Source organism: Leguminivora glycinivorella, chromosome 6 (assembly GCF_023078275.1).
Source record: "Leguminivora glycinivorella isolate SPB_JAAS2020 chromosome 6, LegGlyc_1.1, whole genome shotgun sequence".
Classification (NCBI taxonomy): domain Eukaryota; kingdom Metazoa; phylum Arthropoda; class Insecta; order Lepidoptera; family Tortricidae; genus Leguminivora; species Leguminivora glycinivorella.
In genome coordinates this window covers 26,351,529-26,367,885 of record NC_062976.1, presented here as the reverse complement: position 1 = coordinate 26,367,885, position 16,357 = coordinate 26,351,529, and the positions used below count along the sequence as shown (strand labels likewise).

Here is a 16,357-nt window from a genome sequence, read left to right as displayed (position 1 = left end):
ACAAGAATGGTATAAATGCTATTTAGACCCAGATTTTTAAAACATTTTTGTTATGAATTGTGCGTCCTTGTATTTAATGTCATTGCAGTAGCTTGTACTTATCAACTTATAATATAAATAAAACATAAAAAAAATGAATTAAAAAAGCTGTAATATCCGCACCTACGTATGCGACGACTGAGATTTGAACCCGTGACCTGTGGCTTGTAAGTCTAACGATAATCGCCGGGGCTATACCTGGTCGTGACATATGGGTCGAAATTAGACTTTGCATAGCTTTCGCGTGTTTGTAACAAGCGTTGCTTCAACGATTCTGAAGAATGGAAGAATACATTTCACAAGATGACGGAGATCTGTCAAATGGTAGAAGAGAAAAACGTGAGATAGATGTATGTACTGACAAGTATATACTCTTTTCGACGACTGTCAAATCGCATGCCTAAAATAAATATGTAATTTTTTAAATTACTTTGGAATTTATTATCGGTGGGAAACGTCTGTTTTTAATCTACCTAAAATATTACTTATGTAGAAATAGGCATGTAATGAGGAGGAACACTCAAAAGGATACGACAGATGGCGCCACCCTATTAGTCCGTGAGACGTGAGAGCGAGAAGCTGATAATTATGTTTTTTTCTCTCTCTCTCACATATGAATGACAGTGACATGCCTAGACTCTTGCATAGGCGCCGCCTGGCGGGGTAAAATGTCAGTGTGCCTCCTCATTTACGTTAATGTGTAATAGAGGAACAGAATAAAAAGCATGCGACACGGCTCATCACCTACTCTCGGCCCAGTTCCACTGGCGTGGTGGTTTACCATATGAATTCCTAAATGTAAGACACTAAGGTCCAAACCAAACCACGCAAAAAATGTAAATATATTATTAAATTAAAGTATTAAATAAAGGTCAAACTTATTGGGTGGATTATCATGCTGTTAATATTGTTAAATAGGGACAGTAAAAGTCAACCTCGTACTATTATCTGTTCCTAATTTGCCCGGTCAAATATTTAGATTTTTTTATTTCCATATAAATATATTGGTGGTTTTTATATGCTAAATATCTGAAATATTATGTGCTATTCATTTCTGCTTAAAAATATCTGTTGTTATATTTGCTCTAGAGCACGTTAGAAACAATTCAAAAATTCTATATCATTAAAAAAAGACTTATTTCCCGTCATATATTTAGGTGGCTTCGGGTTGTAAACCTTAAAACTGATTTTTTTTTACATGTGTCCACCATTAAATTACTGTGAGGTATTTTGCCGAAAGAAAACGCTTATTTTTTGGGCGTAGTTTTTTTTAATATCTTTCATTCCAAACTATTGGTGGATTCGAAAATATAGGTTTTTTAAATTGCGATTAAACGCTGTATATGAAAAAAAACTACTGTTGTAGAATTATTTTCAAAAATATCGCACCGTTCTTAGGCTAAACACGCTTTAACTGACTTTATGTAGACTTCCAGTCGTTGGGATAAGGTTTGAGATTGGTCAGGTCGCTGTTGGTACTGAGGTTCGTGAGTGTGTCGCTTGCGCAATGGCAACTATTCCGAGCTAATATAAAAGTTACATTAAAATAGACCGACTACAATAAACTGTAATAGTGCCGCGTGGCAATCGTAGGATTTTTCCAGACATACGTAGGTGAGAGAGACGTACGGGATTCGTCCAATAGCGTTGTCATCTACGTCGTTCTCTCCTGCGTTGAATACAATTCATTACAACCAATCCTAATGGTATCCCACAGTTATATTAGCCAAAATTTGCTTGACCGTGTATATCTATTTTCTAGGCTTCGCCTGCGCGCCTTAGTTTAGAGGACCTAAGGATTAGCAAAATATCAGCCTGTCAATTATTTGCCACTTTACTTTTTCGATTATTGTTATATGTGTTTTATGCCAATTCTTTTTTGCATTTACGATTTTCCATTATTTATTCATTTTTACCATTAGATAGGTACCTAAAAATTTAATCATCAAGGGAAATGAGGAAAAAAGTTGATTGCCTTTGATAGTATTAAACGATAATTATTAGTTAACTGATAAAAATGCGAAAGTCGTCTTTTTTTAAACCTAATATTTTGGAGCCCAACGTGGGGCCAAAACGAGACGTATCTAAAGCCAACGTACAATGCAAGTAAGTAATCTTTTATTTTCGGCTTGCAGCTTTATACTTTAGTATCCAAAAATTAACACACATAATTATGTGTGTTAACCTAGGGAAGAGCGGGGCCCCCCAACACAGGCAACTCCTTGCTTACCGGGCGGCTCCATCCCCTAAATTATGACCATGTGTTTAAAGAAATAAAGCATTTTTGTATTTTTTGTATTTGTATTTGTATGTGTATCGATGTTCATCATTCTCTTGCCCTTATCCCAGTCACTTGGGACGATAGTTAATATTTAGGTAGAATATAAAAAATGGACTGCATATCGATTAGTAGAATTTTCACTTAACTTAAAAATTAAAATGGTTAAAATGGATTCAGACGCCAAAGTTATAGTGATTGGTGAGGAGCTGTGATTGAACTCTTTGAACTTAAATAAGCAGCTTTGTGAGTGTCGCAAGGGCGAATGAACCGTCTATTTCAGACGCTCTTTATATCAGAACAGATTTTGTCTCAGACGCGTATGGTATATAAAATTATTATGTACTTACTATCGTTGATGGACATGTTTTCAACAAAAAATATCGTCTGTTTTATTAAAAAAAATGGTTTATACAATGTGTATACACAAGGAAACTCTTTCGAATAATTCTGAGTACTAGAACATAGGCTCTGTTACTATTTTCATAATGGTGATTCTTAAAAATATGGAATTGCTTATTTGCTTGTTACTTAATCACAGATAGGTACCTGTTAAAACCGGTATACAATGATATTTTTGTTTAAAAATGTACTTGTAGTTGTAATAAACTACTACTAGTACTATGTATGTTACTTTTTACAAGTTGCTTTAGATACTTTGAAATAATTTTCATACCAGTAGCGCCATCTATGATAAATTTGACGAACGATTTGTCTTTCATGGTTCTACTTTCAGCGCTGTCTAGCGGTATTCATTAAAAGCATTTCGCTACGGAGTTGGATCATGCAGCAGACAGTTCAGTGGGCGTCGTTACAACTTAGTACAATCTATATCTAACAGATGGCGTCGGTGGTGTCATGCAAACTGGCGCGTTACTGCGTTGTTAACTTGTTACACTTGTTACCTTGCGGATTTTTGATGCGGAAGTTTTTACTTTCATTGCAGCAAGTACGATTTTAGAAAAAAAAAAACAGAAACTAGTTAGGTACATAACTTTTTGTTAAAATAACACACCTCGTACGTCGTTCCGTACCAAGTGTATACTAACAGCTGTGACTATTTTTTTGGTTGATGTAGAACTTTGATTTATTTAAAGCTTTTGTGGCCTGTCACAGGGATTAACAAACTTAGTAAATTCATGGTTTTAATTTCATCTCGACACGCGTTCCTTAGATAATGGGTCTTGATAGACAAACGGGCGGACTGTGTGAATGTCGGACGGAATATTCCTCTTCTTGATATACGACACTCTAAAAACGTTAATCACCGTCAGTGACAAGTTTAAAGTATGATCGTTCATGGGAATCAACTCTTTATTTTACTTCACAAATAATTAAAAATTAATACCTATCGCTTTAAGTTGGTAACTTGAAGACCATAACCAAATTTTCGCAAAACTGAGAGATTAACCCTTATTTTATCAAGTAACGGTCATTTGGTACTGTAAGAGAGTCGGCCTATCAGTGGAGAGCATCCAAACATTTAAACAACGCTTTGAATCAATATTTTTTTATATTTTAGGAGCTAAGTACAACCGTTCACTCTCAATCGCTGCTTCTATATGAATGCCCCATTGAAGTGTCTGTTTTCCTTGACGTTCTTATACTGTTCCAATTTTAAATCAGGGACTGCCAGTCAGCGACCATGACTGCTGTAAAAGGTTTCATTCTGAATGCGAAACCTCTTACATATCCCTCCCCCTTATGTTAGAAGCAGCCATTGTTCACAATACTACACCCTATCCTATCCTATTCTACCCTAACTACCGGTTGGCCCTACCTAAGCCAGGCCCCCCTACACACAAAAAAAAAATCTAACACCCAATAGTGACAGCCTCATTCAAGGTAGCCAACATCTAACGCTCTTTGCGTGGTTGCCTAGTCCACGGTTGAGACCGCCATAATTTGGATAGTTGGACTATAGCCAAGGTCCTCGCAAATTAGTCAGATATGGACTATGGTTAGGAAAACCAATGGCAAAAACCTAACCCCTGCCCATCGACTAAACCCTTTTATTTTGAACTTTCTGACAGCTAATTGTCTGTGGCCATGACTAGATGACATTGACATGACAGCTGTTAGCAAATTCACCTAACTTCAAGTAAAAAAACAAGGCAAAACGTTTATTTCACATGAAAAAACATAATAAATTTTGAAGATGCCGATTCTTGTTGGCGGTGGCGTTGAAGTGGGGGCTTCTCATGGCCGCCAATCTTCCCGCCGCGCCGGTTGCGAAGTGAAGTGGAGCCCGAACGGCTCATGAAGATTGCTACAGCTGTAGTGTGCTGCACGTTGGTGATGACGACGAAGTGGGGTTGCATATGACCGCCAGCCATCCCGCCACACCGTGAGCAGCTGGATCATCTGGTCATCTAGTCGGCCTTGTCTTGATACATGTAAAAGAAATGTGTATGAACGTTGTTCTTTGTAGTCAGGAAATTATATGGGTGTTGTGACATTACTCTATAACTTTAAACGATTGTATCTATTTATTAAATATTTACAGTTTGGGGTGTGTTTTATTCCACAGTTTACATATTTTCATATAACTTAACCTTATTGGTAGCTATAGGAAAACATTATGGAATAAATAAGCCTATCAAATAGTTTTTATTCTAATATAAACATTGCATAAATAATATGTATAGTATTCTACATGTTATATATTGCGCCAAAATAATTAGTTCTATGTGGTTATTTACAAATAATTATCCTTTTTAACATTAGGGATAGGCAAATGACATTTTCTGTCACAAGTCGTTTTTCCTTTGAAATAATGTACATTTTAGTTCACTAATCACAATTATTCCCTAAGTTCTACAATATAATGTATAATTAAAAGATTGAAACTAAATTTACATTGCCTATCTAATGTAACCTACATATCTAGGAAGATTTACTGCATATGTGTATGATTAAGTATATAGGTATGATGGAGCTGATGTTCACGCAATTTGCGTCGACGCCCATGGTCACCGAAGAGGAGTCGTAGAGTTTCTTGAACAACACAATCTTGAGCGCCCGTTGCTCTGTTGAATGTCTCGCATTCCATTTTTACGTCAATTCTGCACAGCTATATTTTAACTACGGAATGGGTGATAATGAGTATTAAATAATAAGAAGTATATCACCCGGGATAGCTCTTCGTATTGGCGACGATGGTCACTTTGTTTTCCTTCTTCTTAAAGCGCGTTTGGCTTATCGCTTGGCATGCGCTTCCTCGCGCTATAAGGTCGGGGTTCGTTGTCTGAAAACTCTGAAACCGAAACTAGGGGAAACTTTCAGACGTTAGCGCCTCCACCATGTAAGAGAGTCGGCCTATCAGTGGAGAGCATCCAAACATTTAAACAACGCTTTGAATCAATATTTTTTTATATTTTAGGAGCTAAGTACAACCGTTCACTCTCAATCGCTGCTTCTATATGAATGCCCCATTGAAGTGTCTGTTTTCCTTGACGTTCTTATACTGTTCCAATTTTAAATCAGGGACTGCCAGTCAGCGACCATGACTGCTGTAAAAGGTTTCATTCTGAATGCGAAACCTCTTACAGTACACTGTTTTCTAAAAACCGATTCCAGGACAACTTGCTTTAAATTATGCCATTTTCAGACATCATTTTTGATGAAAATTAGAACATGCTCTTTGGCTAGAAACAAATACCTGCTATCGTGAGAACCAAAGTAACCAACGCATCTCCTTCAGCAAGAAATTCACAAATGCCACCGGCTTGCTGCATGCAATCCCCCAACAATCTCGCTGCATTCACCCTGTGTCTTACTCCTACGAGTTCAAGTCGAAATTCGATTGACTACTCATTCCACATAACTTTGCCCTACTGCAAATGTTTTGCATCTGCTTTAGCTCTTCACATGTGAGCTTATCGTACATATTCGCGTGATTGAATGTTTACTGCTCGTGTGTGCAGCGATTAGTGTCGCCAACAGTTCCGGATAGTGTGACATTGATCTGTCGTTTCGTCGTTCACAAAGTTTACATCCGCTCCGTCAAAAACCAGTATAAGCTCGTCCTTAAACTTACTGGAAATGTTGGGGTCAGAACATACTGGAATAATAGTTGATGTTTTATTAATAGTCGTGGTCTGGATAGTGTCCTATTAGCTAGGCGTATGGACATATGTATTAGCGAGATTTAGATGTTTTTGAGGAATTCAGTGTCAAGAGTCAAGTCCACGGGCAATGTGGAAGTCTGTGCCTATTTTAATTTTGTGACGTAATAGGTAATAATCGTACCTCATTTTTTTAGCGTCACCTATTAAATACTATCATAGCTACACTGATGATGCCTACAATTTTTTTTTTTTTCAAAATGTGTATTGACGTGTTATCATGATATTAAAATAAAAAAACATGTAATTTGTTCTTACAAAAAATAAAAACACGCAAGAATATTTCGGGAAAATATGATTTTGACCACTTCCAGGCTGCGAAATAGCGCCGTCTAGTTTTAAGCCTAAAATGCCCATTTCAGGGGTACGCTTTTTTGTCTCCCGTATTATATGGTCCTTCGTAATACCTAATAGACCTGAGTAAGTACCTACCCTACCTACTTCTTCAAAGTTATCTACTTAGTTTTCCTATCTTTAAAGTCTTTAAACATCTTTCTATATGAAATTAGTGTATTTCGAAACTTCATACCATATCATCCCATAGAACTAATACAATAATCATTTTGTACGATTATGATATCAGACTATTGAAATTCGCGTCTGAAAAAATATTAGGTAGGTACCTACTTATTGACTGATCCCTGGTTACCTATTTAAAGGTGTTCGGTATGTAAACTACATGCAAATGAACGCTTTATGCTCAATTGAACAGATGCACATTGGAATCCATAGGTGAAGAAGTAAAGAAATCCGACCATATTCCCGTTTCTTAGACAGTGTTCGCCTCTTTAAACCAAGTAAAGTATAGACGAGACTTCGTAAAACCGTTCCTGATCGTCGTTAATACATATCTTGGTTACACTTTAATAAACACTCATGTGCTTGAGAATTGGGAATACGCCAAAGGTCATTCCAATGGCCAGATTTTGCGGAATACCAGACATAACCAGTATAAGAACGAACCTTGATTACGCACACTTGCCACGGCCCTCAAGGCCGCAAATAAATTGGTTTTTGGACAGTAGCACGGGAATGTCAGGAAGCAATACGAGTGTCAAAACTCTAAGATCATCCTATCTATATCTTTATCTTATAATGCAGGAGTGATAGAGACGAAGATAGTCGAGAGTCGAATGTTTGTGGGTAGTAGTCCCCCCGATGGTACGGGAAGCCGCGACGGGTGCGCGTGAGTCAGTATTTTTAGCGCGCAGCTCCGCGCCGTCGCCCCAAAACACTAATATAATGCATAATTAGTGATCTAAAGTGTAACATGTGCTTATGACAATGGACAGAATAAGGCGGCAGCGCCTTTACAAGCTGGGGAGGAGGAGGGTGAGTGTACTTTTATGTCAATTCTTCATTAAGTTTGAGAGTTTTGGCTAAAACACCGTCTCGTGACAGATTTCGTCAGTTGACAGCCAAAACTCAATCGCAAGATTGTCACTTATTTTAGCAACTTTAAAGGTATTCAGTAATAGGTGTGTAGAATATAGATGCAGTAGTGGTACCTGAGTATTGTTTTTACTACCTATTTCATATTAACGTTTGAATATGATAAAGGTTATTGAACTCTCATGTTGGTCCTATTTTGTAAGTGATTGGAACCATCGGGGACTAGGTATCTGTCAAATTTTAAGCTAGAGATCTATTTGTGGGATAGGTTTTCTTTGATCAGATGTTCGTGTTGACATTGACATTTGTCCTGCGCGGGTATTTTGTGACATCACAGACATCAAAGATCTTGTTATGATTTAAGCTTTACAATTTTACAATGAAACTATTTAGCGAAAAACGGCTTGCTGTGTAAAGGTTGTTTTGTATAGATATTGTACCTATCCTGTTTACATTAATCCAACATGTTTTGTTTTTAAAATACTTACGTATGTATGATGTGTTATTCTTATTGCCTAAATTTGAACGAAAGTAGGGCAGATTAACAGATTTACGTCGTAGTTGTCAAATAAATGTGTATACTTGATATTAATGCTATGAGATACTATTTTTAACAATGTTAACCCTTAGAGTCGCAACATTTTTTTTTAATGTAAAGCAGTTTTTAAATGTTTTTTTAGATTTATTATAGTGACAAAGTAAGTGTAAAAAATACAAAAAAAAATCTATAACTTGTAAATACCTAAATAATCTACGTATAGAATAATATACGTTGTCAACAACTCAACAAAAAACGATCCTGGGTATATGTATACTATTCTAAGCAATACTATACTTCCTATGCAATGCGATGGTAAGTAACAAAGCAGTTTCTTGTCTTCACGTAGCACAAATGCACATCACATTTCGTGCATTTTCTACTTGCCTGACCGTTCATAACGGATTTTTTCAGGCGGTCATTTTGTTTTTTTATATTAGCCAGTTTATAAGTGACGTCGTCTCAGAAGCCATGCGTTATTGATACACGTAACTATATCAATAATTTGAGAAAAAATATTTAAGGTTGTACTTAAATATTTTTTCTCAAATTATTGATAACGCATGGAAATTAATTTCGGTACTATACAATGCTATCAGCTTAGCTGTGAGATCCACCCCTCCCGTGGCGATTGTAATGAATGACGAACAGTTTGTCCTTTAGTACCGTTTCGTGACTAAAACTTGGTAACCGGGAAACGAGGAAAAAATCCCACTTCGTAACTGGCTTCAAATTAGGACTTTCCCGTTACCGATTTGTAACCACGTTTGGTAACCAGCTTCGAAACGGGAAAAAGCATCCCGTGTTGAAACTGGTTACAAAATGAGACTAAATCATTACCGATTCTTATAGCCATGGTTGGTAACCAGCTTCCAAACGGGAAAAAAATGGTTACAAAATGAGACTTTATTACCGTCATGAATACCTACATGATTTATTCAAATAATGCTGACATTGAGTAATTTTTTAGGGTTTCTTAGTCAACTAGGTTGACTATAGGAACCCTTATAGTTCGCTCTGTTCGTCTGTCCGTATCTACACCGTCTTAGCTTTTATTTGGTAGAAATTCCGATCAGTACCTAACTCGGGCCCAATACGTAACCAGCTACAAATAGGGAATTCTATATTCCCGTTCTGTAGCCAGTTAGAAAACTTAGTAACCAAACGGTACCACGCTGGCCCAGTTCGTAACCGGCTACAAACCGGGAATCTTGATTTCCATTTTGTAGCCTACGCGAATAGGCAAATTCCCATAAAATGATGGGCTCTTTGTATTGAGGACATTAATATGCAGTTTTGCCTAGATTTGCAATTAAACATAGGTATTAATAAGTCTAATAACACTATAAACAGTTTTAAAGTTATTTAGAGTGGTAGTCGCAACGTATAGTATGCCATACGGAACAAATCAGACTTCATTCACAGGAGTGTTGGCAACGTATAGTCACATCTCGGACACTGGCGATCAAATATATGAAAGAGGCGCGTTCCTAGCACACAGTCTAAGCTCGTGTACACTCTAAAAAAAATTTGTTTGCTCCTATCAATATTTTGATCGTCGTAGTCAAGCATCTTGATTCCATACGAGCCTGATAAGATCTTAGACAAATGGAATAAGGTAATTTTGATTGCTCTTACTTTTGCAACGTAACTGAGACAATTAAGATCTTGTTCAATAATTACATGAAAAATAATTAGGCGAACTAAATTACCTTAGTAAGTTCAACTAAGCACTTGATAATTATTATCATGATACGTAACTGTATCAACTAACGCAAACCAGTTAGTTCAACTATGACGTTGCTCAATATTAACATGGAGAATGATTGTATTAATTATTTGACCTAAATAAATTCAACTAAGAACATGATTACATCTACTTACGAACCTTGTGAGTCTGAACTAAGATATTGGTCAATTTGAATATTAATTGTTTAATCAATTCAACTAAGACATCTGTCAATATTAACATGAAGCATTACTGTATTAACTATTTAATCCGAATAAGTTCAACTAAGAACATGATTACATCTACTTACGCACCTTGTGAGACTGAACTAAGATATTTTTCTATTTGAACATGAATTGTTTAATCGATTCAACCAAGATGTAGGTCAATATTAACATGAGGCATTACTGTAGTAACCATTAAAACCAAATAAGTTCAATTAAGGACATGATTACATCGATATACACACTTTGTGAGAGTGAACTATGATATTGTTCAATTTGAATCTTTGTTTTGTTATACATTTCAACTGAGAAGCTTGTTCAGTACTATCATTCATGTTCAATTGTACTATGACTTACTTTGTCTCATTTACTAAGACAACAACCCCTTATTGATAATTGTCATAAAACACCACGGGACTGAATTAGACAAATTATGTTTTATACCTATTTACAAATACATACGTTAACTTGACAGATAACATAAAACGATTCATATCTAATTCAGGCTGGTGATGCGTTTATGAATAACGCCATAAATAAAACAAAAGTTATAAAAAAATGACATTTATTCATAATATACTTGGCACCTACTACTACTACCTACTTAGAATAAATAGTTTTTTTCTTGCGGCGGTTATCACATCACAGCTAACCTAACAACTTACAAGTTCAATGGAGGAAGAAATCGAAATTTTAAAAACATGGGAGTTGGAGAACTTAAGACGCTACAGGAGCGAAAATGCTAAAATGGAAAGGAGCCCCCCTTTCAATTTGGGAATTCAAATTTAATATACAAGTGTTATTAACTAGATTTATCGAAAAAAAAATGTCCATTAAGAACTCAGTTAAAAAATATTGCGAAAAAAATCTTTAAAATCGAGGTTCCGCTCTCGACTGTTTCCCCCTTCAAAATTAAGTCAATCGTAACTAAATTTGAGAATCTGAATAACAATGAAATAATCAGTGTCGGACCGTTCAGTTTTTGTGGCTAATTGTTACCAATTTTGAATACCACACCTTTTTTACGCCATAATCAATAACACCGTTTTTGAAAATTTTCGATGGGCTCTAGCGTCTTTAAAAATAAGAATCTCAAAAAATCAAAACGGTCCGACACAGATAAAAATTATTATAATCTGTCTTGAAAAAATCATTGCTGTATCTTGAAAAACCAGGGAGGAAATAGTCGAGAGCGTTTGTATGGAGAATAGATCACTCCTGTATCGTCTTAATACCAGAGTTCACCAGTAAGTACAATGTATTATATTTTCATTGTATTATATATTTTGTAGCACGTATCTACTGCGTTTATAATGGACTGTCTTTCATAGATTATCGATCTGCTGACAACAACTAGAAATGATTCGATTTTTTCAAGAGACTCACCCACAACAATTATGTATGGCTGGCATGACAATCCTATTTTTTGAAGTGTGGCTATGCGAAGTTCGATGGTCTGGCTAATTTCTACACTAGAGCGGATATGCTTTATGAAACCTTCCCTTACTTCCATTTTACTGGGCTTCCAATTTTGACTTGCACCGCAACCTCGCTTCTTCTTTTGGCGGACTGCCGCAGTGTTCAGCAAAAATGGAATGGTGAGAAATCCGGCTATATTCGTTGTTTCCTCATAGGGCGCTATAAAAATGGGACTAGTTAGTAAAATATTATTACAAACGATATAATATAAGGAAAGATCAATGCGGGTAAGTGAACAGTGGGGCAACTGAAACGAGCCACGAAGGTTAAACAAACTTTGCCACCGAGTGAAATACAAAATTTTACACTACACCGACACAAACAAAATATTAACTGTAAAACATCTAACTAAATCAAATCTATCAAGCTTGAGACATCCAGTTAAAATTTGTATGAAATTTCTTTGCACTCTTGTGGACAAAATGCAGTTTTGCTATCTGTTTTTGAAGACTAAAGAGAGCCTTTGCCAGTCGGTGTGGTGAAACTAACTATTTTAACATAGACAACATCTGCTTTATCAATTTTATCATATACTTACAATTGGTAAGTGCAGTAAGTTCGACTTTTTGTATTTCAGCTGTTCCTGAAGATTTATTTTCATTGATGGAAAATTTATAAACAAATTGTCCTAGTAAATTTCATGTGCTTTTGAAGTCGTTAAGCCGCTGGAATGATAAAACAAACAATTAAAAACAAAAAGTAAAAAGAAACGAATGCAGTATTCAGTTATACATATAATAATTATTTTAAAGTTACATAGTAAAAAGTGACTTAGCTAGTTAATGTTATTATATTTACCAAAGAATATCCTTGTGGTTTTTTGAGAGCAGAATATTTTCAAAATAGTGATGCAGAGTCCAATGACTTTTCCACAATCTGAAAAATATTTAGAAACTTTACTTTTCATTTGCCTCTTTAATTAATATAATTATAATACAATTAATTACAGTCATAACCTATACACTCACAGTATAATGTATCATAATAATAAATAAATTAATTAATGTAATAGGACATTCTTACACAGATTGACTGGGTCCCACAGTAAGCTCAAGAAGGCTTGTGATGTGGGTACTCAGACAACGATATAATTAATAAACAAATAATTATATAAATAAAAAACATCCATGACTCAGGATTCTCAGGAACATACCTGTGCTCATCACACAAATAAATGTCCTTACCGGGATTCGAACCCAGAACTGCGGCTTAGTAGGGACGGTCACTTAGTCACTACTCGCTAGGCCAGCCCGGTATCTTGCCTAACAATGCAGTTATATTAAAAATATTATTGTGATAAGATGAGTATGTTACTTCAAAAATGGTTGGAATAAAATCTCTCTCTGGTATGTTGGTCTGCCTATGCAGTATTCATTTATTGAATTGTAATTCTTATAATGTTTTTTATAATAAAATACAGAACCTCCTCCTTCTAGGTAAAGAAGTCTGTTAGAAACTGCTTACCCTGGAATTATAACTGGGCTCTGCTTTCTTCTCAGCAATTGCAGATGGCACATTTTCCTTTTCCGAGGACAAGTTTTCCTTTTCTGAAGTTTCTATAACTATTAGGTCTGTGCTTATGTTAAACTCAGAAAAATCCATCAGGGTCTGGAAATGAATGATACAATTAATATCACATACCATACTACAAAATTATGAACAGCGTGGAAAAATATTTGGCCCTAGAGGAACCGTATTACATCTTTTTTTAACTCAAAGTTAATATTTTTCAATATTGCTACAATATCTATAATTGGGGGCCATTATGCTAGCAGACAAGATTTAAAATTGAAACAACTCTTAAGGGCAAAAGGTAATTATTTCTCTGTTAATTAATCTATTACAAAGGACTCCACTGAGCCTTGCCTTATATTATGAAATTACTCTCTAATTTACTAAGTTTACAGAGCCGAGGGCTAGCTACACTTGAACATGAGACTAAGGTTTTAAATTATTTAAGGGAACAAACGTGGATCAGCGAACTCTTGAGTTAAAACTACGGGTAGAAACGGTGTACGGCGGATATTAAAATAAAAGGTATAGTAACACGGAGGGTGCCAGAACCATAATTATGCCGGTTCGATGATGTAGATAAGAGTGATTGGAAAGGTCTAACCTCAAACGTGCTACGTCAGCCGCCTCAGACCACCACGACTGCCACGTCAGCCGCCTCAGAGATGGTGTCGTGTGGATGACGGCAGCGTCAGCTTGCCGCCTGTAGGTTACCGGAACACAGCGGGGAATGCTGGCGACCGGCGAGAGGATTAGGCGACGCGGCGTGAACCCTGAAATGTGTATACCAGTCTTTAAGTAAAATTCCAAAGACGGCGTCCGTGAGACTTGGATCGCCCGTAGGACAGGGGAATTGCCCCGGAATTCGAATTCCGAACGTCAACGCGTTCTGTGAAACGACCTACTGCTAATTTGGAATTACACATAACCTAAGTGACAATTTGACAAGGTTTTTAAAGAATGTACAATTTACCGTTGGTGGACAAAAGGCGAGCGGAGAGCAGTTTTGCACTTATTTCAACACCCGGGCACGCTGGGCGTCGCCTATTACCATCGGAACATGGTTTTATTAGCGTCCGATTCCGGGGCTGGAAAATATGCAACGCTTTGTTAGAAACTATCCAACTATAAGAAAATATACAACAGAATCACTATCAAAACTCACTCAAACGGGCGATTGCGCCCGATTTTGACTCGGGCTAAAGATCCCCTCGCAATTCTCTCCCTGGCAAAAATAATTCCGGTCTCTCTCATTTTGACGGAACTATAGTTACCATACCAAGTCTAAATCGGCTCGCGCCGCGAACAGCACATACCGGACGTTCAACGAAAATTGAGCCAACTTAAATGTGTATTTTATAGACAAGAAATTTAAATGTGTATTATTACGAGATTGCATCCATTATCGGCCGGGGCCGCAGCCCAGCAAGCTATTGGCCTCGTGTCATTAGCAACTTGACTAAATAATGAAAAAAATACATTGTACTTACTGGTGAATTTTCGTATTAAGTTCTCCAACTCCCATGTTTTTAAAGATTCGATCACTTACTCCATTGAACTTGTAAGTTGTTAGATCTGTGATGTGATAGATAACCGCAAAAAGATTACCTAACACAAGACGCGTTGACAAATCACTTCGGCGTCAGTGTTGCCAACTCCGATTTTGAAAAACGCTAGGCTAATGTATAGAAGATGTCTAAAATACGTTAACATTTTTTTTTAAATGAGTCTACCTCGAATTAAAGGCATAAAGGTACTTAAAATAAATGATTAAAAATAATTCATAAATGATTAAAAATAATTCAGTACCTATCTAAAATTGAAATGCCGTCAAATGATACCTAATGTGCAGTAAAATTCACCTTTGTTATTTGGTTACGAGTCTGTTGTTTTTTAGCAATATATTTGATGGAATTTTTATTTTAACTAATAGATAGTAATCAATAGTAAAGTAATCAATAGTAAATTACGATACAAGTGCGAAAAATGGGAAATTTGAAACGAGTTGTGATTAAAACACGAACGAAGAGAGTTTTTTAAATCGACAGGAGTAGTGAATTACCTATAATACTTATTCTATTCGTACATGTATCGTACAACGTTTTACAATACATACCATAATTATGTAATAGTACATTACGATACAAGTGCGAAAAGGTGGAAGTTCGAAACGAGTGGCAATAAATTAAAACACAACAGAAGGGAGTGTTCTAAATCAACACGAGTTACGAATTTCCTTTTCGCACGTGTATGGTACGACGTTTTTCAGTACAGATGGTCCTCCGAAGTTTCGACCTGACAAGAAATGAATCACTTTTCACACTAGTGCGTAAAAAACGCAACATCTGTACTGAAAACTATATTATAAGTCAATAAATAGTACATTACATCAGAGGCCGGGAAAATGAGGATTTCCGGCCAAGTGGGTATATACGGCCGAGCGAGCGTGCGAGCGAGGCCGGATAGGGATACGAGGCCGGGAATCCGTTTTCACGCCGAGGCATGTATAGTGCTTTTCTCAAACATACAATGAAATAAAAAAAAATGCTCTAAAGGACAATATTTTATAAAAAAAAGTTACTTTGCAGGCCTAGGCCTAAAAAATAATATGAAATCCCTTTACAGTCCTCTCGAGTTGTTGCGCCCAAAAAGCGATACTTCCCAGCCCATTTTAAGAAACGTAAAGACAATATTTCATTGCATGTTTGAGAAAAATATATATTAGCCCCAGTGTCAATATATTGTAAGTAATATTATATGTTGCCCGTGTGGTGACGGGTTAAGAATTTCACAACCCCCTTTCTTCCCGTGGGTGTCGTAGAAGGCGACTGTGGGATACCTATGGGTTAAATTGTGGCGTAGGCGAGAGGCTGGCAACCTGTCACTGCATGTCACAGTTTCGTTTTCTTGCAACCCCTTATTTGCCAAGAGTGGCACTGAAACGAGTAGATTCATGTGCTACCCCTTCATGGGATACAGGCGTGATTGTATGTATGTATGTATGTATATTATAAGTCATAATTTATTGATTATTTCTCC

The 16,357-nt window shown here is 36.4% G+C and overlaps 1 protein-coding gene and 1 long non-coding RNA gene across 2 annotated transcripts in view; one reads left to right on the top strand and one right to left on the bottom strand.

Annotated features, from left to right (window-relative positions):
• Positions 1–16,357, top strand: part of LOC125226879 (voltage-dependent L-type calcium channel subunit beta-4) — a 202,160-nt gene that overhangs the window by 120,690 nt on the left and 65,113 nt on the right.
• On the bottom strand, positions 11,584–14,923 carry LOC125226882. The gene is made up of 7 exons (XR_007177131.1): positions 14,809–14,923; positions 14,292–14,406; positions 13,923–14,091; positions 13,271–13,414; positions 12,605–12,682; positions 12,345–12,471; positions 11,584–11,965 (listed from the first exon to the last, which is right to left on the bottom strand). It is a non-coding gene; the product is annotated as an uncharacterized LOC125226882 (long non-coding RNA).